Source organism: Pseudonaja textilis, chromosome 13 (genome assembly GCF_049901715.1).
Source record: "Pseudonaja textilis isolate UNSWEBS1 chromosome 13, rPseTex1.2, whole genome shotgun sequence".
Lineage (NCBI taxonomy): Eukaryota > Metazoa > Chordata > Lepidosauria > Squamata > Elapidae > Pseudonaja > Pseudonaja textilis.
In genome coordinates, this window is record NC_142002.1 from 12,175,041 (window position 1) to 12,200,307 (window position 25,267).

General features: G+C 41.4%; 1 protein-coding gene across 1 annotated transcript in view; it reads right to left on the reverse strand.

Annotated features, from left to right (window-relative positions):
• The window catches only part of ADAMTSL3 (ADAMTS like 3), a 191,411-nt gene that overhangs the window by 160,396 nt on the left and 5,748 nt on the right, over window positions 1-25,267 (reverse strand).

A 25,267-nucleotide genomic window follows, 5' to 3' on the forward strand; every position in this document is an offset into this window, starting at 1 on the left:
GTTAACCGCACCAAACTTGATTGCAGGAAATACGACTTCAGCAACAGAGTGGTCAATGTCTGGAATACTCTACCTGACTCTGTGGTTTCTTCCCCAAACCCCAAAAACTTTAACCTTAGACTGTCTACTGTTGATCTCACCCCTTTCCTAAGAGGCCTGTAGGGGGCGTGCATAAGCGCACCAACGTGCTTACCGTCCCTGTCCTATTGTTTCTTTTATTTTTCTTATATGTACCCATTTCATGTATTCATAACTATGTTTATACTTATACCTGTTATCTTATAATCACTTGACAAATAAATAAACTAATGAGTTCTTGTTCCCAAATCTGTATAGATGCCAAAATTGAGGATTAATTCTGAACTGTATCCATAATAGAGTACTTAATAGAATTTGTAGTGCCCTGTAATAAGGACATAGGAAATTTCCAGGAGATTTTTCTATTGTTCTGTAGCTGTCATGATACTTGAAATTACACTATAAAATCCAAATAGAAACTAACTATATCAACAATATTTAGCTAATCATAGGAGCTCATGCCAGCTACAACGAAATAAATTTGTGGCAGATTTCAGAATTGCTGTAAGCTTCACAAAGCAATGCATTTTGAATAAAGGATGAAACCAACAGTGTACAATATGCTGACTAATTAAGGAGATTTCCAATTTCAAAAGCATGTTGGTTCATACAAAGCAATGTGTCAACCCACAGTAAACTGCTTTATTATTTAGTAAGCCAACAGGAGTCAGAATTCTAATTGTAAAACACATTCCAATTCAAGCATGCCTAATTAAGGCAGATAGGAAAAAAGGAGGCCCTGACTGCAAACTGAATTGAATTCCTAATGTGATTTGTTTAAGGAACACTGCATATGGCTTCAGTGGCCTTCTGCTGATTGAGAGGTTCAAGAACTGCAGCCATAATCCCACTTAAAATCAATGGCTAATGCTAAGTAGGTATGTCAAGTTGAGTGGTTTGGACCCCACTAAGAATCCTGAAGAGCTGCCTTTGTTTGGGTTTAATTAAGCAAAAATATTTTGCTTTCCTCCATTAGGAGTTCTAAATCCACCCTGAAAAGGAACCACGAACGGATCAGTACTAAGCCAATTTTAACATACAACTGTACAAGTTACATTACTTCACATTTAAAACTCAATTAGAGTTAATGTCAGTTAAGACCTTTGCTCTAAGCTGTCTTGGATAAAGAATCTTTAGCTACCATAGAGCAATAACCCAATCATGCATTTTTAAAAATGAAAGTGTCTCACAAGTTCAACCAAGAACCAATCCCTGGGTGAGCTAACCCTAACCCTAACCCATTTTGAATTTGCTCCTTTCCCCCCAGAATAGACTAGAATAGAATAGGAATTTTTAGTCCAGCCCCCTGATTAAGCAGATCCTATACCATTGCAGACATTGCAGAGGAAAGTGTTCAGTCTCTTCTTAAAATCCTCCACTGATGAAGCACCTATGATCTCTGAAGGCAAGCTATTGTTTAATTGTCCTCCCTGTGAGGAAGTTTCTCCTTAATTCCAGGTTGCTTCTCTCCTGGATTAGTTTCCATCCATTGTTTCTTGTCCTGCCCCCTGGGACTTCGGAAAATAAATCTGACCCCCTCTATTTTGTGGCAGCCTCTCAAATACTGGAATGCTGCTATCATGTCCTCCCTAGTCCTTCTTTTTTCTAAACTAGCCAAACCCAAATCCTGCAACCATTCTCCACATGTTTTAGTCTCCAGGCCTTTAATCATCTTAGTTGCTCTTCTTTGCACTTTTTCCAAAGTCTAAATACATAGATGGTGGGGAAAACCCAAGACATTACAATAGCAGAGTCAAAGGTTTCAGCGATGACACAAGAATAGGTTTGAAATCAGAGAAAGCAAGCACTGCTTGGGTTCACATATCACGCTAAGTCATAAAGTGGTTGCCTGATCTTGATTTAACAGGTTGTGTGAATTCAACCACTCTAGTTTATAAACAATATTTTATGGCTTAGTATATTGCGTAATCCCACACAGCTGTGGTTTACTCAATAAACTGGGGTTAAGGAAACCACAGCTTAGCATGATGCATGATCTATTCTAGACCACAACTAACAGCCAAACCAAATTAATATGGGACTGTTTAGTGTCCAAACCGTATTTAAAGAAAAAATGTTAAAGCCTTGCGAGAGCCACAGTATTTCAGAGCTGTCATATTTTCATCGATTAAACAGACAGAACTCCCTACGGTGTTTATGAATGAATTCAATTAAAACTAGAGATCTGGATATTGCCAAAATGTGGCTTCCAGGTTTTCCTGACACTTTCTCTGAAGTGAAATTCTGCCAAGTTCAAATCTGATTAGGTACTTAGCTATACAAAGCTTTAGAAATATGTTCTTTCTCCAGATCTACTTAACGTTTGCAATGAATTCATTCTTACAACTCATACGCGGTGCGGGTGGGGGTGGGGGGTTACTTGAAATACCTTAAGAATTTCAGGTTCTCTGACTCCCATCAGATTAACTCAGGATGACCATAGCTGAGAACAGAATTCGTAGTCCAACAAGATCTGAAGTATTGCCAGTTCATCATCTGGAGACAATTACAGGGCTAGTACCATTCCTGCAAGAAATCTCTCGCTGCTTTTTTATAGGATTTGTGAGGAAAGGGAAGGTGGATGGAAAACATGGCAAGAGTTGATTGGAAACCAAGCAACAAAAAGTAGACAAGCCTGAGCTTTTGGCTTCCAAAAAGATGAAGATGTCATTGTCCGAGGGTCTTATAAAACCAGCCCCTTGTCTCCATTTCATAGTTCCTGACTAAATAGAGAAACATGTCTTCTTTAGCAAGATGTAAGTTATAGGTTGCAGATCAAATAGATCAGAGCCACATATCCCAGCCATTAAGCCCTAATGCATATTTGTCAATAATTAATTGTACACTCAGCATATTATTTGGCTAAACTGTTTATAAAAATCTATGCTCAATGCTTAGAGAGTAGTGCATCACCAAACTTTTGTTTAGTTTTCAAAACCTACCTAAACACTATCTTAGTCTCACATTTCCAAAAGAAAAATAAACTCCTTTATTATCATCTCTTTCTTCCACTCAAGTTGTTTTTAAGGTATTGTGTTCAGTAGATTTTGTCTTTTATTTATAGGGCTGAAATGTAACTGGAGATTGAAACCTCTCTCTCTCTCTCTCTCTCTCTCTCTCTCTCTCTCTCTCTCTCTTTTTTTTTTTTTTTTTAAAGGAGCAAGAATAATAGCAACTTTACGGAACGTATGTACAACTATTAGGGTTTCCCCAGAAAGAGTAACAATAGAAAAACTAACTCAAAAAGAAAATCGGTCTGAGAAAATTCAGAACATTTTCTTTTTTGATATTTAAGAGCAAGAGGGTAAGAGCAGTCTCCCATTCTGGATTAATTTGCAGAGGAGAATGTCAGGTGTAAGTAAACTCTCTGGACAGATGAGAGAGTTGGAGATTTTCTTGACTTGTTTAGAAACAGTTGATCATGGTTTATCAGCATTTCAAGCCACACTTTGCAACATTTCTCCCCTGCGTCCTTCTGCTTCAAATCAGAAGAATGTGCTATTTGTCTACCTGGGCCAAACCTTGCCCTTGATGTAGTGACATTACTCCTTTCTTGTTTTTTAAAATTAATTTTTATTAATTATGTTTCTTAGTGCTTAATATACATCGTGTTGCCTGGGTATTTAATTTGCTTAACAATACATATTACATTCTTAATCTCCACTTCTTTTTTCCAACCACTGGTAAAATAGATTCCATGTTTGTTAATATTCTGTTTCATTTTTAATGTCCGTCTGATGTATCGTGACTTTTCCCCATTCGCTAAAACGGGGGTAGGTGTGGTCAGTGTGTGTCACATCCGGTCCACGAGTTTCACAGCTCTGCTATATCCCATCCCAGATGAAGGCTTGTTCAATCTCTCCTTGAAAACTTCCAGTGATAGACCCACAACATCTGCAGACAAACCCTTCGACTAATTGTTCTCACAGTCAGGAAATTTCTCCTTAGTTCTAGGTTGCATCTACTCTTTAATGCTCCTCCACCAGTTACCGTTACTATAGAGAAAAGTGGATGGGGGGAGCTTGGTTGGGCCATTCCAAACAGCAACACATATTTTCTTTTCATTCTGGCATGTTCTCCACAATGCTTAAATACCTGACTCAATTCATGCTTGCTATACACAGGATATGTGCTATAAATAACAAGTGACTTCATAAAAATATACATACGATTTCTCGCAGGAAAGAGCATTCAATGGTTTCCAAACCAGCATTTTTAAAAAACAATAAGAATAATTCATTCCCTATACATAATGCAATGTACTGGCCAATCTCAGAGAGAGAGGGGGGAAGGGAGGGAGGGAAGAGAGAGAGAAAAAGAGAGAGAAAAAGAGAGGAGAGAAAGAAGAAGAGGAGGAGGAGGAAAGGGAGGAGGAGGAAGGGGAGAGAGATAGAAGAGGAGGAGGAGGAGGAGGAAAGAGAGAGAGAGAAAGAGAAGGAGGAGGAAGAGGAGGAGGAGGAGGAAGGAAGGAAGGAAGGAAGGAAGGAAGGAAGAAAGAAAGGAAGGAAGAAAGAAAGAAAGAAAGAAAGAAAGAAAGAAAGAAAGAAAGAAAGAAAGAAAGAAAGAAAGAAAATTATCTCTTTTTATTTACAGTGAGACCTCTGAAGAAAGTCTGCTATAAGAAGGATGACTCAGAATTTCCTTTTAATTTAAATTACTCTGTGCTGTGTTACTGCGATTATTTGTATTCAGTTTCATTCAGGGCTATTTTTTTTAACCCAGTTCTTCTCTCTGCCACTTCAAAACCTACCTCAGCAATGATCTAATCTGAACCAACATCATAACATGCTTTTCATATGCAATGGTTTAAAATTGGCCTCGGGCCTTCAATTCTCCTCCATAAACCAAGTGCTCAGACTCTGGAGCCCTAGTTGCCAAACAGCTGCTAGAAAAAAACCCACCCAGATCCAGTTTTTTTTTTTAAAGAGTAATAAAAGTTCAGCACAAAGGGAATGCACAGAGGGCTAAAGGCAAAATGACTCTCAGTGGGAATGGGGCATAAGTGCTATCATTGCTGGGAGCTTCTAGATCAAATAACGCCACCTGATATTATGCTCAAATTAAGCACAGTGAGGCATGGAAAGACTGATATCATCACATCAAGTGGATAGGCACAGTCGTTTTTGAAAACGGGCAGCCTTACTGCCAAGTGCAGGTATCAGGAAATCCAGGCCATCCAAATGAATATAAGGGCTTATTGCAAGCTTAAGCTCTCTACAAGAACCTGAGCTACTAAGGGTCAAAGCAAATAAGTAGTAGGTCAGAGTCAATGGAATTCAAGATGGGCTGCACTTAGATTTCTTGTTGGCTTGAAGGGACTCGAGACTGCTGACACATTTGATCCCTCCCTCCGGTTCATTTTGATCATCTTCTACATCACCCACCCCTCCACCTAGGCCCCCTCCTCTTCCATGTGTTCTTCTTTGCTGTCTTGGCATCTGATGGGCTGGACTTAGCTCTCTGATGGGCTTGAAGGGACTCAAGACCAGGGGCGGGATTCTACAGGTTTGCACCTATTCGCTAGAACCGGTTGTTAACATTCTAAGCAGTTTGGAGAAAGGTTGTTAGAAGAAATTACTGGCTTAATAATAAGGAAGGCAGGAAGGAAACGTTCTGGTGTTGCTTACAGAAACTACCTCTCCGCTGACCCTTATTACATTCTTGGCAGGACTAGACTTCTTGTCTCAGGAACTTCTCTGGAGTTTTTTTCCACCCTCCTTTGCTGGTACTTTGCTTGTGTGGAGTGACCATTCAAAGTTACAATGGCACTGAAAAAAGTGACTTATGACCATTTTTCACACTTACGACTGTTGCAGCATCCCCACAGTCATGAGAGGCCAGGCGAGGAGATGCGTGCCTCGATGTGAGTGATATTGAGTTGGCCACAGCCAGCCAATAACATGACCACCAAGCCACGCCCACCAACTAAGCCACGCCCACAGAACCGGTTGTTAAAAAAATTGAATCCCACCCCTGCTCGAGACTTATGATGCATTGACCCCTTCCTCAGGCTCAGCCTGGTCATCTCCTACTCTTACTAATCTAATAAAATGGAGAAATAGATATGCTCGGCCCCAACAGGCAACAAGATGGAACAGAGATTAAAAAAAATACCTAATGCATTTTTTCCAGACCAATCCTTCCAGGCTTGGAGACCCACATATTTAATTCAGATTCCCATTTCTGGAGAAAATGTGTTAACAGGATGTCTCGCTCCATCCTTTGCTTGCATAGATTTTCGCACAGTAAGGCTGAGTCTTAGCCTGGCTAACTACTCACAGAGTGCTCTTAAGGCAGAAGAAAATCACCTTACTCGCTCTGCTTCCAATTATGGGATTGGTCAAACAATCTGAATAATCAATCAGAATGGAGCTGGAAGGGACCTTGGAGGTCTTCTGGTCCAACCCCCTGCTTAAGCAGGAGACCCTATACCATTTCAGACAGGAGGCTTTCCAATCTTTTCTTAAAGACCTCCAGTGATGAAGCACCTAGAACTTCTGAAGTCAAACTGTTCTACTGGTCCTTAGCGTTAGGAAATTTCTACTTAATTTCAGGTTGCTTCTCTCCTTAATTAGTTTCCATCCATTGTTTCTTGTCTTGCCTTCTGATGCTTTGGAAAATAAGTTGACCCCCTCTTCAGTTGACTGGCCTCTTTGTGGCAGCCCCTCAAATACTGGAATACTGCTATCATGTCACTCCTAGTACTTCTTTTCTCTAGACTAGCCATACCCAGTTCCTTCAACCATTCTTCATTTTTTTCTCTATCCAGGCCCTTAATCATCTTAGTTGCTCTTCTTTGCACTTTTTCCAAAATCTCAACATCTTTTTTGTAATGTGGTGACCAAAACTGGATTCAGTATTCCAGGTGTGGGTTTACTGTGGCTTAATAAATGCTTCCCTTGATAATATATGATGTATTTTGTATAATTCTCTGTGTATTTGTATTTATATTCAATGTGTCCATAAACATTTTGTACAGTTGTATATGTTCATATATGTGCAGTCACACTTATCTTTGTGTGCTCGTGTACGTACATTTTGTTGTGTTTTCCATTGACGTAGTCATAGATGCCTGGCATATTTGCATACATATATTTATATTTTACTGTTGTTTTGCACTTCTGGTTGTATGCTAACTGCATTTCACTGCCTGTATCCATGGCAATGATAATAAAGTTGAATCTAATCTAATCTAATAAAGTGGTACTAATACTTCACTAATTTTGATTCTGTGCCTCTGTTTATTCAACCAAGTATTAACTTCTTTGACTGCTGCCGCACATGGCTTGCTCATGATCATCCAGTAGGACTCCAAGGTCCCTCTCATAGTTGCTGTTTTTGAGCCAGGTTTTGCCTAAGCTATACTTGTACTTTTGGCTTTTCCTGCCTAGATGTAAAAACCTTGCTTTTCTCCACATTATATTTCATGTTGTTGGATAGGGCCCTTTGTTCAAGTCTGCCAACATCCTTTTGGATCCTGAGCAGACGTGGGTATTCAGCAGGTTCTGATGAGTTCTGGAGAACCGCTAGTGGAAATTTTGAGTCGTTTGGAGAACCGGCCAATCCCACCTCTGACTGGCCCCGCCAACCCCATCTCTTCTCTGCCTCCCATTGAGTCCCAGCTGATTGGCTGGGCCTCCTTTGGTTGCCCTGCACAGGAGAACGGAGCTGGAAAGCAGGTTAGTGGGGTGGGGAGGGAATGGAGATTTTACAGTATCCTTCCCCTGCCAGGCCCACCAAGCCATGCCCACAGAACCAGTGGTAAAAAAAAAAAAAAAAAGAATCCCACCAGTGATCCTGAGCAGTTTCTTTTGGTTAAAGGCTGTTCTTGGCTTTTCCCTTGCACCCTGAGTTTCCCTTGAAGCCTGAGCTCTAGACTGGAGAATGCTGTCTTCAGATCCAATTCCCAATGCAAATGACTGCAGAACCACAGGAGCTATAACTTCCCAAACACAGATTGAGTTAAAAAAAATGGAACCAATTAAATTGATTCCTCCCACAAATGAAATTGGCTTCTGTCTATCACTCTGTCAACCTTGAAGTGAGCCTGGCTGAAGGGTTGCCACAGGCTGAAGGCTTGGAGGCTTCAGGGTTGCCACACAGCAGTGGGAGGAGGGGAAATAGTTAGATGGGGTTTTGTAGCCAAAACAATAAAGTTGTCCTGTGGGAACCAAGGACATGACTGGCCAGAAGAGGAGCCAGTAACCTAGCAACCGGCCCGCACCTGGATTGGAGATCATTACAGTGACTTGGGGGGAGGGGGAACTTTTACTTTGAATTAGGTGAAAGCCACAGGAAACCTCAGAGTCGGCTTTTACCAGTTTGTGCCAATATGATGTATCTTGAGTCCCTCGGAGTTTGTTTTCTATGGGCACATTGCTTGGAACGCTGACACACTGTTTATACATTGAGTTTTTATTTTTGTAATCTGCCCAATCACTGAGAGTGAGTGGGCGGCCATATAAATTTTCTTAAATTTAAAAAAAAATTGCACTACGTGGACAGGTTCTCATATACATGAGGACTTTTGGGAATCTCCCGTTAAGAACTGCAGAGAGTAAAATATCGTGCCTGGCTCTGAGAAAGACACTTTGCTTTCCAGGGGAGGCTAAAATAATTAAATATCTGCCCAGAACCCATCTGGAAATAAGTTGAGCAAGCTGTAATGTGGGCTGGAACATGGCTGACCTCGCTCTGGAATTCCATATCGAAGACAAGTTTCTCTGATGATTCTTCCAGCCTAAGTGTATTTCAAAAAAAGGATTGTTCAAGTGACAAGCCATCCCAGATACATTTTCCCAGAATTGCTTGTTGCCATGAAGATCGGAATTGGTCTGTCAGGAAGAATCTCAGAGTCAAGGCATGAATGAACCACCATGCAATTCTAAGCATGTAAATATGGTACTAGAAGAGGATTACTGACTTCTTGGCACATTTTGATATTATTGTGGCCATAGTTCCCCAACAAATAAGCCATTTTAGAAGCTGCGGTTCTGTTGCAGGCACCTCGCTCTAACAAGAGGGACCTCTAAGCTTTCTGTCCTTTGCCTTAATTTTAATGTTTTAGCTCTTAATGGCCAAACGTTGTGATGTTTTAATCCTGTAATTGTTTTGTTCTGTTATTTATGGTAGTGTAAGATGGAGTGGTGCGGTGGCCTAGAGGTGGAGCTCTCACCGCACAGTCAGGAGGCTGTGAGTTCGATCCTAGGTAGAGAGCAGATATTTCTCTCTCTGGGCACACTGAGAATAGATCTGCTGAACAAAACTCTGGACTGGCAACAGGAAGGGCATCCGGCCATTGAAACACTCTGCTAGCTCCATTCAGTTGCCCAAACTCCACCCCGCAAGGGATTACGGGGTCATTAAAAAAGATGATTTATGATAGCGTAAGGCGCCCTCGTAGGAGAAGAGGAGCCTGGGGGTGGAGAGTCAAGAGAGGAATCAGCCTAGTATCATTACATTCCCACAAACAGTCTAAATCCAATCTCTCTTGAATTCCATTGACTCTCACCTAGTTACAATTTAGGGCTGCTACACTAGTTGTCTAGATCTTTGTGTATAGGCATGAGCAATAAATCAGCTTAACTGGAATGGAACAAATGGAATGGAATGGGTTCTGATTCTCCATGCCTGGCAGGCTCAGAGTCATTTGACAGAGAAATGGATGGCATTCAAATTACATCAATAAATAAATAAAATACCTACAGCTTCCAAAACAATTTTTTGATGAGCCAACCACAGTGGAAACCCAACGATGCTGCCTGCAATTGCAAATATCTGCTTTTGCAGCTGTACATCACATCAAGAACCAATGAAGCAGCCCTTCGGCCACAGAAAACCAGGACTCTGTGAGAACAGAACTCATTTCCATGTCATTAAGATAAGGCCTAGAACTAAGTTCAGAAGCGGTTTCCATGTGGAAACAAAAGTACTGATGTTCTTTTCTTTAATCAAGGTAATCAGTTTTGCCATTTCAGCCAACTCCATCAACTTCTGCAACCATCCTTCCATAGTAGGAATTGATGTGTCCTTTCCATTTTTGCTCATACAAAAGTCTTGCTGCTGTCCCCATGTATAATAACAAAAGTTCAAATTTTTTTCTCCAGTTCATTTTCCATTAAACCCAAGAGGAAAAGCTCTAGGTTTATTTTTATCTCCATTTTCAGGATTTTCTGTATTAAGATATGTGTCATAGTCAATTTTTTTGCCTTTATCACATGTCCACCACAGATGGTAAAAAGTCCTTCCTTTGTTTTTACACTTCCAACATACATTTGACGTACCTTTATACATCTTAGATAACTTCGTGCTTGACGTGGAAAAGAATGAAACTTTGACTTTGGGTTTTGCAGATTAGATCAGTGAAAACGAATCTTTTCGGCACGGAGTGCCCAAACCAGAACACGTGTGCATGCATGTAGATGTGTGCATGCTGAAGTGCCAGAAAACCAAAGACCATCTGGCTGGTGCATGAATGCTTGTTGTTTGACCATTTTGGCCATTTTCAGGCCGTTTTGGGGGCCTTTTCAGGTCATTTTCCAGGTGGTTTTAAGGCTATTTTCCAGGCCAAAAACAGCCTGAAAACTCTCCAGAAACGCCTGAAAAACATCCTGAAAATGGTCTGAAAAATGGCCTGTTCTTTGGCTGATTTTCAGGCCATTTTCTGGCACTCTGGCACCTGCGAAGACCAGGCCAGCGCACCAGAAAGAGCAGCTGGCAATGGCATCCATGCCCACAGAGGGGGCTCTGCATGCTATAGATGCACCATCATGGGATTAGATCAATAGATTTTTATAGAAATGACTTTTTCACACTATTATGGAAAAGCAAAAAGCTGTGATTTGAGATTAATGCCTTATTTTCAGGGGTGGGATTCAAATTTTTTAACAACCGGTTCTGTGGGTGTGGCTTAGGTAGAGGGCGTGGCTTGGTGGTCATGTGACTGGGTGAAAACGGCTTGGTGGTCATGTTTTTGGCTGGGTGTGGCCAACTCAATATCGCTCACATCGAGGCACGCATCTCCTTGCCTGGCTTCTTGTGACTGTGGGGATGCTGTAAGTGTGAAAAATGGTCAAAAGTCACTTTTTCCAGTGCCATTGTAACTTTGAATGGTCACTCCACACAAGCAAAGTACCAGCAAAGGAGGGAAAAAAACTCCAGAGAAGTTCCTGAGACAGGAAGTCTAGTCCTGCCAAGAATGTAATAAGAGTTAATGGAGAGGCAGTTTCTGTAAGCAACACCAGAATGTTTCCTTCCTGCCTTCCTTACAGGATTAGGCCAGTAATTTCTTCTAACAACCGGTTCTCCCAACTGCTTAGAATATTAACAACCGGTTCTAGCGAATAGGTGCAATCCGGTAGAATCCCACCCCTGCTTATTTTACTGCGGGAGAGAGAGTCGGGAATTAATGCTGCTTTTTCTTTTTCTTTCCCTATCCTTCCTCACTTTCCTCCACCATTTCCCCTTCCCCCTTGCTGCCCTCTTATTTGATTTTGCAGTTTGTATTTTTACAACACCTTTGTACTTAATTTAAAAAATGTGATATGAAAAAAGTCCTAGAACTGGAAAGAGCCGACCATGCAGCCAGATTGCTACCCCCTTATCAGCACGATGGTTTAGTTTTTCCACAGGCTAAACAGCTGCCCCTGGGTGCTAACATTTGATCCGCTGCTTCTTAAGGCTGATCCTTTTACAGCAGAAAAAAGCAACACCACTTTCAAGCAATCTAAGGAGGTAGCGTTTTTATCAGGTGGTCACTCGAAAAGTAATGCATCGGAAAGTGTTCCTTGAGAGGCGAAGGGACCCACTTCTTTCAAAGAGCCTGGCTGCGGTTCGATTTATTTTTATCCCCAAGTTTCTGTCTGGTTGGAAAGGCAAAGTAGCAAAGAGAATTCAACCCTCTGGCGATCGTCCTGTAAACGAAGTGGTTCCAACAGAAGCGGAAGAATTAAAAATAGAATATGAAAGAGCCAATTAAGAAGCTGGCCCATGGTTAGATTTATGGTTTTTATATCTTAAACTAGCATGGCTGACTGGGGAATTCTGGGAGTTGAAGTCCACCCATCTTAAAGTTGCTGAGGTTGAACAACACTGAAGCTGAAATGAGAGCTCTTGAAGATTTTCTTCTTCCTTTGCAAGTACAAAGCAAGCTAAACACTAGTTCGATGTTGGCATCCTCTTGTCTTCCTCAAATAAGAAAATCTTTCCTTGCAGACAAAAATCCCATTAGCATTTGAAAGAGCTCCGAGCACACATATATCTGGTATATGTTGTTAATGTCTCTTGTGGTTAGCCGGCAGCAGGTGTGGACGGCTGAGGAGAGCGAGGACCCAGATGAGGGGCCAGGACCATTAGGGAGTGGACTGCTGCCTTCAGAGATTGTGGGGGCTGGCAGCAATGATGAGGAGGTTTCCAAGGAGGCTGTGCTAAGTGCGCGTGAGCGCAGGATTGCTTGGAGAAAAGAGCAGTTACAACGGCACGGGCAACTACAACAGCACGGGGAGTAAGGCTGCAAGGTAATGGCCCCTCCTTCAAGAAGATAAAAGCCCGATGTGAAAATAACCTTCTTTGCAGAAGGCAAAGACGTTTTGAAACTCCAGCCTCATAGACATTCCAGTATCCTGAGTTTGTATGTGAAGATTTTTGTATTGCAAATTATTTCTTGTCTGTTATCTTTTGGCAAGACTCGCACAGTTTGGCAAGGCTTGTGCTTATCACAGCTAATTATTTTGCAGAAGCATTAAAAGGTTTCTGTTCTCTTTGGATTGTGTTCGATTTGTTGGAAAAGGGCGTGGGTCAGAACAATGTCAGAAGCCTGGCACTCTGACAAATCAACCATCAATAGACACATCGATATTAACAACATTTATAGACTATGCAAAAGAGACAATCACCCAGCCCAAAAGGGAACAAACAGACTCCAGCACCAGTAATCAGCACCCAGATCAGCAAAGAATAGAATAACAGAGTTGGAAGGGACCTTAGAGGTCTTCTAGTCCAACCCCCTGCTTAGGCAGGAAACCCTACATAAGTTTTATAGCATAGATGAACTCCACGGTCAACTTCAGGCCAACAATCAAGTAAGCAATATCCCCAGTCAAGAAATGCCAGAGCCATCAGTATACAGTCCAACCAAAGAATCTCTGACCGCTTCTACCCACCCAGACAGCCAGGCAAGACACCAGAATATAAACTGACAGCAAACAGCACTCCTTACTAGCACTGATGATGTTACCTAGTTGGGTAATGAAATGTCTGCAAGGAAATAACCAAGCTCAGAGAACACCAAGGACCCCATGATCCTCTTCCTCCTCCACTCCACAAACTCCACTTCCTTCTAGCACGGATGATGTTACCTGATTAAGGTAATGAAACATATGCAAGAAAACAACCAAACTCTCAGAGCATCAGGGACCCCTCATTTCAACCCTGAGCTACAAATATTCTCCTTTCTTGATACCTATATCTTCAATGCAATTACAGTCTGCAGCAACTAAATAACGGGCTCTATGAAAATAAATATTCCCATACCTGCCAACATTTTGCTGTCGTAATTATAAAGCAGAGGCACCCACATACTATGATTTGTCCTGATTTGGAAGGAGAAGTAAAAGAAAAAAGAAAATAGCAGCAGTCCTATTATTCTTCCTGCACCCGCTTCTTTTTATAAATTCAAGAGTTCAATCTCCAACCTCAATTTTGACCCCAAAGATGTTAAGTTGACAGAACGAAAATGGGAAACGAAAACAAGCCTTCAGGGGAGAAAAGCCTTCTTCATAATTTCCTTTGGTTAAAGGTAACGTATTAGGTTTAAGTCCGTATAAAATATCAAATGCACTTTATATACAGAGGATCTATTCATGGCACTTTGTATAGGCAAAGTGTGCTATTAAACACTTAATTCTAATAAAGCTTAAGTTTCAGTTCTAACGATAAAGCTTGCATTAAGTGAGCTAAGGTTGAAATGCAACTCTGGAACTAACTTGCATAATAAAGACTATAAAATCTTTAAGTAGTCAAAAATGGTTATATTAATTGGACACCCGGGATGCAAAATTAGGGAACTGGATTTTTGCTACTGCAGCTGAAAGCTTCCAGCCAGGAGAGAGAGGAGGAGGAAGAGGAGGGAGGCAGAGAAAATTCACAGTAGCAAAGTCATATTAAATCCCCTTTCCTTCAATTTCCCTTCATTACGCAGCATTCTTGTGTGTGAAGAATTTAAGGGAAATTCATACGAGCGAATTAAGCCATTTTATAACAACAGTCCATCTATTTATTTGTTCAGCCTTGGCACTAGCTCACCAGCTGTAAGTTAGATCCTTTCTCCAGCTGAGGGCCTAGGTCCACGCTGAACAAAACCTTCTGCTGAAAACGTGGTTATATAAATAAATGTTTGTATCATGTAGGCAATGGACATTGTTGTAATTATCAGAAAGCACCCAGAAGACATACCTCTTCCAAAAAGGTTGCAAAGAAAACTTGCTGAGATTCACGCAGGCAATTGCCAGGAGTCAAAAACTGACTTGAAGGTAATATATTGTACATCGATCAAGTAAAATTAGTCTGCATCAGTCAGGAGTGAACACTAGCACTATAATTATACCAGGCTAGCATTGAAGCATCTTCTTCTCTATGAAGAGCCCTGGTGGCGCCGTGGTTAGAATGCAGTATTGCAGGCTAATTCTGCTGCTTGCCACCAGTTTGATCCTGACTTTTTTCAGTGCTGGCATAACTTTGAACAGTCACTAAATGAACTGTTGTAGCACTAGCACTTAGACTTGTATACCACTTTATAGTGCTTTACAGCCCTTTCTAAGCGGTTTACAGAGTCAGCATATTTTCCCCCCAACAATCTGGGTCCTTATTTTACCCACCTGAGAAGGAAAGCATAATGACCCAGGGTGGGATGCAAAAACAACAAAGTCACAAAATAGGTGAAGTCCCGTTAATTCCTTCAACTTGGCTTCAAAGGTCCAAATATCATTGACTGGAGAAAAAACTCCCGCACCAACAGTTGCAAAAAGGAAGAACTTCCATTCAAACTCAAAATACATATAAATTATAAATAGAAAAAAAACAACACAAACCACACTGAAGCAATTAATGAGACAAGGCAGGATAAGGCCTTGAAGACATCCACAGATATCAAAATACACACTGGGAAGGATGCCAGAACTCAGATAAGAACTGACAAACCAGAAACATTTTCACGCTTTGCTTCCAGCACTGGGCCTTGCACAGTTTGTCCTTTTAAACAGTCCCCACAGCTGCAGCCCATGAAGGGATCAGGACCCTATCCTCCCCCCATAGACCATGCCATTCACGTTTCTCCCTTATCCGCTTCTCCCTGTGTGCTCTAGGATGAAGAGGGGATGGGCCTGGGTCTTCCTCTGAATGCCCAGCCGGCCTGTGCCCTTCCCCAGTTTCCTCCACAACCTCCGGAGCCACATTCCCACTCCCTGTCAGCTGTTCCTCCTCTCCCTCAGAGTCAGATTCTAACAGGGGCATGACAGAAAGAAGACTGAGTCCACCTTGAGCAAGTCAGAATTGCAGAAAGAGTTGCAGAATTGCAGAATTGAGACTGCCAAATTGCAGGCAGCCGGCAGTCAGCAGAAGTAGCCTGCAGAGCTGCATTCTAACCACTGCACCACCGTGGCTCAGTTGTAAGTTGAGGACTACCTGTATATAAGTCTAAGTGCTATTGCTATTGCTATGGTATCACAACATGTGTTTAAAACACTTGTAAGCAAAGGTGGAACTTCAGGTTTTGCTTCTTGCACAAGGATTGCTCGCAGCTTGGCTCCATTGCACATGCTCTTCATCGATCAAAAGCAGAGACCTCAGCATACTGCAGACCTAAATCATGGTTATATAAAAATCAGAGGCATTTGGCTTCATGGAGAAACAGGCTGGCTGACCAATTTGCCTGTTTTTCCTGTTTCAACAATAGTATTTTTGGCAACGGCAAATATGCTGAGTAGTTTGTTATTACAGCCGAATGGCTAATCACAATCATTCACACGGCATTGCTCAATCAAATGTAATTTGCTCATGCTCTTCATAATACCCTTGGGAGGGTTAGATTATATTCCATTCAGATTTTATTCCACAATGGCCAAGCCCTTCCTGAACTGAATTCATTGTTGAGCCTATCCTGAAAACATTGAACTAATAAAAAGCCAAAGACTTGTTGAATAATTGGTGAATCCCTTTGAAGGTTTTGCTTGCCCGTAAAAGAAGCTAACAAAAACCATAATGTATAGTCAGTTGGCATTTCCATGACCATTATGTCAGCATGCAATACCCTGACTGGACCAATTGCGGTATATAGCCAACAAGTTTTGACTCTTTAAGTACATCCTTCTTCCGTGGTCCTCTCGTTTACCAAAAATGTAGTCTAGTTTAATGAAAAGGATTAGGGGGTGACATGACAGCAGCATTCCAATATTTGAAGGGCTGCCACAAAAAAGGGGGTCAAACTATTCTCCAAAGAACCTGAAAACAGGACAAGAATCAATGGATGGAAACTAATCAAGGAGAGAAGCAACCTAGAATTAAGGAGAAATTTCCTAATATTTACAACAATGAATCAGTGGAATAATTTGCCTCCAGGAGTTGTGGGCGCTCACACTGGAGGTTTTTAAAAAGAGGTTGGATAACCATTTGTCTGATGTGGTGTAGGGTTTCCTGCCTAAGCAAGGGGTTGGACTAGAAGACCTCTAATGACCCTTCCAATTCTGTTATTCTGTTATTTATTCAAGTATTCACAGCAATTCTTAAATATCTTTCTCATAGCAAAAAAAAACACTTTGAAAAAAGAACTCAGTTTCTATCTTAAACAGAGACAGAAAGAGGCAAAAACAATATATGCTGTTATGATAAGTTGTTATGTTTTCCTCTGCACTAGTTCAAGTCTTTGCAGCACCCAATAAAACGCTCTTCAGCGACACACAATTTTTTTAAAAAATGACGTGAGCTAATGGAAATCACTTCCAGATTAATTACAAGGTGAAGAAGATGCAACGCAGAGATTGTATCTCCCTGGATCTCCTTCTCAATATTTTCTCCTCCTTGAACAGTGGGACAAGGGAATCACAAACAGAAAAGCTTGCAAAAGCGGGAGCAGTTCTTTGCTCTATTTCTTGCACGTTGCAACAAACAGGAGATAAAACGATTCATGTCAGGTGAAGAGGAAACACAAACTGGCTAGTTGTGGCTGAGATGGGAGGTGAGGGTTCAGCTCCAACAAGCAGAATGAACAAAAATAATAAGAAATTTTGAGCTTGTAGTCGTCGCTAAACAATAAAAACCCCATTTAAATATGAACATCTATCCCAAAATATTAAAGAAATAGGCCCCGATGCTTTTACGCCTCCATATAATCTCTCCGAAGTTTACTAAGGAGTCAGAAACAGACTTCTAATTCTATTGCTCTTCCACTGGAGTTATTAGAAGACATTTCTGATCCCAGAGCCTTATGGATGATGGACTATTAAATGAGTCTCCGCTCTAGTTTTAAATACAGAAAGTCCTTGAGGTCTGGCCACAATCAAGCCCCAAATTCCCTTTACTAAGCAAGATGGCTGCTAAGTGAGTTTTGCCCCATTTTGCGACCTTTCTTTCCAAAGTTGTTAAGTGAATCACTGCTGTTAAGTGAGTAACATGGTTGTTGAGTGAATCTGGATTCCCCATTCACTTGGCTTGTCCGAAGGTCGCAAAAGGGGATCACTTGACTCAGGGACACTGCAACTGTCATAAATATGAGTCAGTTGCCAAGCATTTGAGCCTTGGTGGTGCAGTGGTTAGAGTGCAGTACTGCAGGCTACTTCTGCTGACTGCCGGCTGCCTGCAATTTGGCAGTTCAAATCTCCCCAGGCTCAAGGTTGACTCAGCCTTCCGTCCTTCCAAGGTTGGTAAAATGAGAACCCAGATTGTTGGAGGCAAGAGGCTGACTCTGTAAATTGCTTAGAGAGGGGCTGGAAAGCAGTGGAAAGCAGTGTATAAGTCTAAGTGCTATTGCTAAACGAGCTGTTGTAAGTCAACAATGTACTTACCGAGAGGAGATTTCCAAGCTTACCATTTTACTGCTTAGAGGGGGCTGTAAAGCACAGTGAAGTGATATATAAGTTGAAGTGCTATTGATAAGTGGAAGGGAAGGAAGGGAGGGAGGGAGGAAGGGCCGTGATGGTGCAGTGGTTAGAGTGCAATACTGCAGGCTACTTCTGCTGCCTGCTGGCTGCCTGCAGTTCAAATCTCACCAGTCTCAAGGTTGACTCTGCCTTCCATCCTTCCGAGGTGGATAAAATGAGGACCCAGATTGTTGGGGGCAATAGGCTGACTCTGTAAACCACTTAGAGAGGGCTGGAAAGCCCTGTGAAGTAGTATATAAGTGTAAGTGCTACTGCTATTCTTTTAAATGAAGACATTTCTGCTACAATTTTCCATGAGATTAGGTAAAGAAAAAAAAGATTATATTTTTCTAATCCACGTTTTAAACAAGAGTGAGCTAACCACCAAGTGCTGTATAATTTCACCCATTCCGGACTGTTACATATCTGGATTTGTACACATGACAGAAAGATAAAAAGCTCTGATTAACAAAGAGAATAAACCAACAGGATGTTGGGAAAAACCTTGAAGAGTCACAATGCTAAACAAAATATATTTCTCCCATAATCTAATTGCACTCTCGTTTCCAAGACGATTCCCACCAGAGACGTAAATACATATGCAAACTAACTCGACAGAAGTAGGGGGGAAAGTCATTTATGGCTTCCATTCCATGGCAGGTATTTGCAATACAGTACAAGAACACACACACACACACATACACACACACGTCACACCCTGAAGTATTTCAGCTTTATCTTTTAGTAGTCTGCTGGTTTCCAGCTTAATTTAGATCATTGACAAACTTAATTCATAAGATAATTATCTCTCTTTCTTTCTTTTTCTTTTTCTTTCTATTTCTCTCTTTCTCTTTCTTTTTTTCTGTTTCTGTTTCTCTTTCTTTTTCTTTCTGTTTCTGTTTCTCTTTTTCTTTCTATTATTTCTTCTTTCTTTCTCTGTTTCTCTCTGTTTCTCTCTCTTCCTCCTTCCCAACACAAATGGAAGCACATACAGTCCATTTAGTGATCATTCGAAGTTACAACGGCACTGAAAAAGGGGACTTATGACCGTTTTTCACACTTATGACCCATTGCAACATCTCATTTTGGTCATGTGATGATCATGTGTCATGTGTCAGTTGCTTGGCAACTGACTCCTATTTATGACAGTCGCAGCATCCCAGAGTCACATGATTCCGTTTTGTGACCTTCTGACAAGCAAAGTCCGTAGGGAAGCCAGATTGACGTAACAACCGTGTTACTAACTTTACAACTGCAGTGGTTCACTTAACAACCGTGGCAAGAAAAGTCATAAAAAGGGGATGAGATTCACTTCGCTGCTGTTTTGCTTAACAAAAAAACCCTCTGGCCTCATTTGCAGTCATTAAGACAAAGACTAGGTGTATTCAGAAAGACGTCTGAGAGGAAAACATAGACATAAGCAATCAAAATAATTTAAGGCTTAAGTTTGTAAATTAGAACCAAGAAGAGCCAAGTTGGAGTCATCTCCAATGACAGAAGCTCTGTGATGACCCAAGGTATGGCACAAAGGCAACACAATCAGATAATCAATATGAGTCCCTTTATTATCTCCAACATTGCCCCCAATGTCCTGGTTACCTTCTGGCTGGAGAAAAACTCTCCCATTAACAGCCTTTGGCTGCTGAGAGTCAGGGGAAGGGAATCAGGGCCCTTTCCTCCCTCGTAAGCCATGCAACCCACATTGCTCCCTTCTCCGTTCCCCCCTGCGTGCCCTAGGATGAAGAGGGACTGGGCCTGGATCTTCCTCCAAATTCCTTCTCCCTTGCTCTACCTCTCCCCTGCTCTGCCCAGCCGGACTTTGCCCTTCCCCAGTTTCCTCTACAACCAACGAAGCCACACTCCCACTCCTTGTCATCTGTTCGGCTTCCTCCTCAAATTCAGACTCTGACAGGGGCATGACAGGTTCACTTAGAGACTTACTCTCTCGGTGACTAACTATGGGGTAAGATAAAGAGAAGACTCCTATGTAAGCCAGCTGAGCTCTTGGAAAGGCAGACACAAGCCAAATAAATCAGTTAATCCATTTCCACAACCAATTAATGGCATTAATTGAGGGAACCTTGGTGCTCTCTGAGCTTGGTTGTTTTCCTGAAAATGTTTCATTACCCAGGCTAGGTAACATCACTAGTGGTGTTTCAGTGCTGTGTACTGAGCGCGGGGGGTGTCATTACTTTAAAATACTTCCTAGTGGAAAATGCACAGATCTGGAGGTTTATTTTTGCTGGAAAACAGCTTTGCTTGCAACTCAATAGAAAAACATCAACTGTCCTTCCTCTGGGCTCTGAGTTACTGGAAATGTCTCTCTTGAAATTTTGCTGCTCAGTAGGAATATTTGAGAGACGCGGTGGCTCAATGGCTGAGACGCTGAGCTTGTCGATCAGAAAGGTCGGCAGTTTGGCAGTTCGAATCCCTAGCGCTGCATAACAGAGTGAGCTCCCGTTACTTGTCCCAGCTTCTGCCAACCTAGCAGTTTGAAAGCATGTAAAAAAAATGCAAGTAGAAAAATAGGGACCACTTTGGTGGGAAGGTAACAGCGTTCCCCGCACCTTTGGCATTTAGTCATGCCGGAGACATGACCACGGAGATGTCTTCAGACAACGCTGGCTCTTCAGCTTTGTAACGGAGATGAGCCGGAAATGACTAGCATGTATGTGCGAGGGGAACCTTTACTTTTACCTTTAGGAATATTTGTAAACTGGTTTTATTCACTCGTACATTCAAGAAAGCAGAATTATTATTATTTTAAATCAGTAATAATAATCTGCTACAGCAACAGCTGCTCACGTTTCTTAAGAAGTAAAATATTCTTCTAAAATTGCATTCTTGTTATTAATAAGACAAAGACATTGATTTGAAGCATTTAAGTTTCTGCAGCTCAGATTGAGTATTATACGAGCAACCAAATTCTCTATGTGGAAAAAAGAAAAAGAAAAAAAGAAAGAAATGGACCAGACACAGTCTGGAAAAATCTACCTCAGTATTTCCAAATGGGTGTTATTCGCATTAACTTCTCACCTCTTCGCGGACAATTCACAACACAAATGAAATAATGACTTCGAAAACAGGAAGAAAGGAAAGAACCATTAAAAAAAATATTTGGCCTCCAGCTGGTTAGATGTTGAATCAGCCAGATGGAAAGAAAGCCAAAGTTTCTGCAGTATTGAGCCCAAACCGAGTGGTTTGATGAGGTTATGGTTTTTAGGGATCTTGGCTTTATTGTAATGCTATTTTATGATTTCTAGGTTTTATCGGATGGTGTAGTGGATAAAATGCAGTATTGTAGGCTAACTCTGCCCACTGCCAAGAGTTTGATCATAACCAACTCAAGGTTGACTCAGCCTTCCATCCTTCAGAGGTCAGTAAAATGAGGACCCAAATTGTTGGGGGCAATAGGCTTGATTCTGTAAGTAAACCACTCTGAGAGTGCAGCCCATGTCTTTTTTAAAAATATATCTGAAACAGAAAACCTACAGAGTCACGGACCACTATTGGAGATGAACAATTATGCAGATCAGAGTCATGTGAAATTTATACTTCTAAACTATACCATTTCAGCCACTGCTGTTCTTCAGCTGGTAAAAATCTTGCAAAATGATATATGTCGTGACAGCAAAATAAAAACAAACACTTTGTAAGTCATTCTCCTCAATCGGCCAGAATGTTGGTAAAGTTGGTAAAGTTCAGTGCAATAAAATTATGAGGCAATAGAAGTTGCCCATCTTGATGGTAAATACCAACAGTTAACAGTTCGCAACAGTCTTGTAACAACAGCCTTAAGGGCACTTTGAACATTGTTTTACAGTTGGGTTAACTTACATTCCATGCATGCATTTGGAAACATAACTAGCTGGATGTTTTCTAGAAACCATATTTCTCTATAGATCATTTTCCAGGATGGTTGTGTTATTCTTTCTAGCAACACTGAACATAAATCAAATACAGCTTTTCATTTTTTGTTTTGCACTAATAAAGAGTCTCTCTAACCCATCACCTGTATCTAAATCTCCGCTGATATGCACCCTGAACATCATGGAGCTTCATCCACATCCAAAATATGCTTGCATAGCAATCTGTCCTCTCGAAATCAATAGGAATATACGGGAGGCCAAGTTTTAAATATTCCTCATAGTTAGCTAGATTGTGAGCCATGTAGAGCGCTGCAGATGGCCACACCCAAAAAGCATCATCATGGATCTACACTTAAGCAACAATGCCTATCTTCTCTTTCCTTGCTAGTCTCTATAACCCTCCCACTCCCAGGTGTCAGGTGTTGTCACAGAAGGAGTGACAACAACCTCTTTCTCACCAGCCTTAGAAGTCCAACTCATGGACGTATTATCAACATCTGTAGAGAATTCTGTAGATATGTTTCTATGGAGATTCTCAGTCATCCAGGTTACGGTTGTCTCAAAGGGGCTTCCATCCAAGAATGGATGAGAAGCAAAATGTCTTCCTCAAGCAAAAAAAACATATAGTCCAGTTGCCTTTTGAAAAAGCCCCTTTGAGACTCCATAGTACAAGAACGAGCACTGTATAATTTTAGAGGGCATTCAATCCAGTAGTTTTCAGACAGTCCCAAAAGGGCTTTTTTCAGGAGGCAACTAAGCCTTCCTTGTTTTGTTTTGTTTTTTGAAGGTGTTTTGCTTCTCATCCAAGAAGCTTCTTCAGCTCTGACAGGATAATGGGGAATGCTATCCTGTCAGAGCTGAAGAAGCTTCTTGGATGAGAAGTGAAACGTCTTCAAAAGAAAAAACTTAGTTTTAGTTGCCTCTTGAAAAAAGCACTTTTGGGACAACCACGATCTGGATGGCGGAGAATCTCTACAGACTTTTACCTTTCAGGCAGAAATCTGGTTGCTGGTTTGGTCAATTCCTTATGTTGACTTCATGGTGTATATTTCAAAATCTGTCATTGCTCAATGTCTTCCACTATTGATATTGGCCTTGCAAATGCCTTAAATAAATAAGCAGTTTTATTGTGGTAACCCATTCCCGCTTTGTTAGTGTTTGAGGAAACTTTAAAGGGGGAAAAAGCCATTCTACAATATAAAAACACATCAGTATGCAATTGCTTCTAAAGCAGGACTGAGCTCTCAGCTTTCTTCTTTACTACCCCGTGTAAATTCTGCCAAAAAAAAGGGAGGAGTAGCAGCTGTTTAGATCACAAGAATATTAATTAGAAAGCTACCATCAGTCATAAAGTAAAAGCAGAGGTTTGTGTAAGCTTTGCGGTTACATTGTCAATGCACAAATATGTCAAAGATAACACTAAATACTTCACAGAAGAGTCTGCCTGACAAATTCATAACTGTCTTTTGGGGGAAACAGGGAGAGGTTCGGTATCTAATCTTCACCCCTTTGCTTCTGTGCCCTTTTGCACAAGACTACACCACTACAAGTCAGTTAAGTTAAAAATGCGATAATTTCTTCTTCATGTTTGCCTGCAAACCAAAACTCTAAGGTACAATAAAGAACTCACAGAGAAGTTTGTGCAATGAATAGTTAAAAGTATCTTATGTGGGAAATTGTAGATTCCTTTTGAAAGAGGAAGGAATTTACAACCCATAATTCCCAGCGTCATTCTTCCATCCTTGCCTTTTGAGACAAGGGCTTCAGGGAGGTCTATATAAGCAACATCGGGGGGTGTGGGGAGTGGAGGTTTTACCCTTAGGCACCAACTGTCTGGAGCCGTGATTCTCAGCTTTGGCAGTGTATAGATGGGTGGGCTTCAACTCCCAGAATTCCTCAGCCAATAGGAAACTCATTCTCAGTGAGCTCTTTGTGGTATTCTAGAACGGGGGTCTCCAACCTTTTGGATCTCAGGGACCACCAAACTCATAATTTTAAATCCCAGGGACCACTAACCAGTTCTGTAGGTGTGGCCTAATTTGTGGGTGTGGCTTGGTGGTCATGTGACTGGGTGGGCATGGCTTGTATGTAAATATTATAAATATTTATATAAATATTGATTTTTTTTTATAAAAAAGAGCAATTTTTACCCAAAACCAGGCAAAGCAGGCAGGGAGATTGAGTTGCTCACAGAATCATTCAGTGATCTATCTATCTGCCATCGGCTACTTGAGTCTGTCACATAAAATTTGCTTGCCGTGAGTCTGCATTGAATAATAGAACTTTCAGTCCTAAGCCGAAGATTTAAAGACTAGCTAGAAAGCAAGAAATCCAACCATTTCCTACTTCCTAGCTAATCTAAATCTCCCAGCACAGCAGAACAGCTGATGGTCAGAAAAAGGAAAAATAGCAACTTAGCAGGCAAGTTTGCCAGGTAAGGAATGAGTGGGTGGGGAGGGTTCCCGTGGGCCATGTGGGTGGCGCAGCCTTGTGTTTTAATTGCTTTGGGGGGGGGGTGCTCTGGGGGTGAGATTTCTCTGTGGCCCACCAAAATTTTCTCAGGGCCTACCAGGGGCTGCGGCCCACTGGTTGGCAACCACTGTTCTAGAGTTTTGGTCAATGGGACAAACACAATGGAGAATGGCTAACAGAAATTCTGGGAGTTGAAGTCCACGCATCTTAAAGTTGCCAAAGTTTAAAAACATTGACCTAGAGCAAGGGTCTTCAAACTTGGCAAGTTTAAGAGTTGTGGACTTCAAGTCCCAGAATTCCTGAGCTAACATGACTGGGGAAGGAATTCTGGGAGTTGAAGTCCACAAGTCTTAAAGTTGGAAGACCCGTGACCTACAGGTTTCATTTGTTGACTCTGAAAGATATGGAAGACCTCTCTACGCAACATTGCTCTTCTGATTACCCAAGACAAAAGTTACAATACTTTGTGTGGTGCCTATTCTGAAAACTGTTGCCTGATGTTACCACAGGGTGGATGCTTCTAGCTGTTCTCCACTGTTTCCGTGAGTTGCTGATTTTTCCTAACGGTGATATACTATTACATTTATATCCAGCATTTCCTCCAGGAGCTCAAGGAAGAAATAAGGCATTCTTGCCTCAATTCTTTTCTCCAGAACAACAACACTGTGAGGTAGATTTGCCTGAGGAAGAAAAGTGTCCAAAGACACCTGTGAAGCTTCC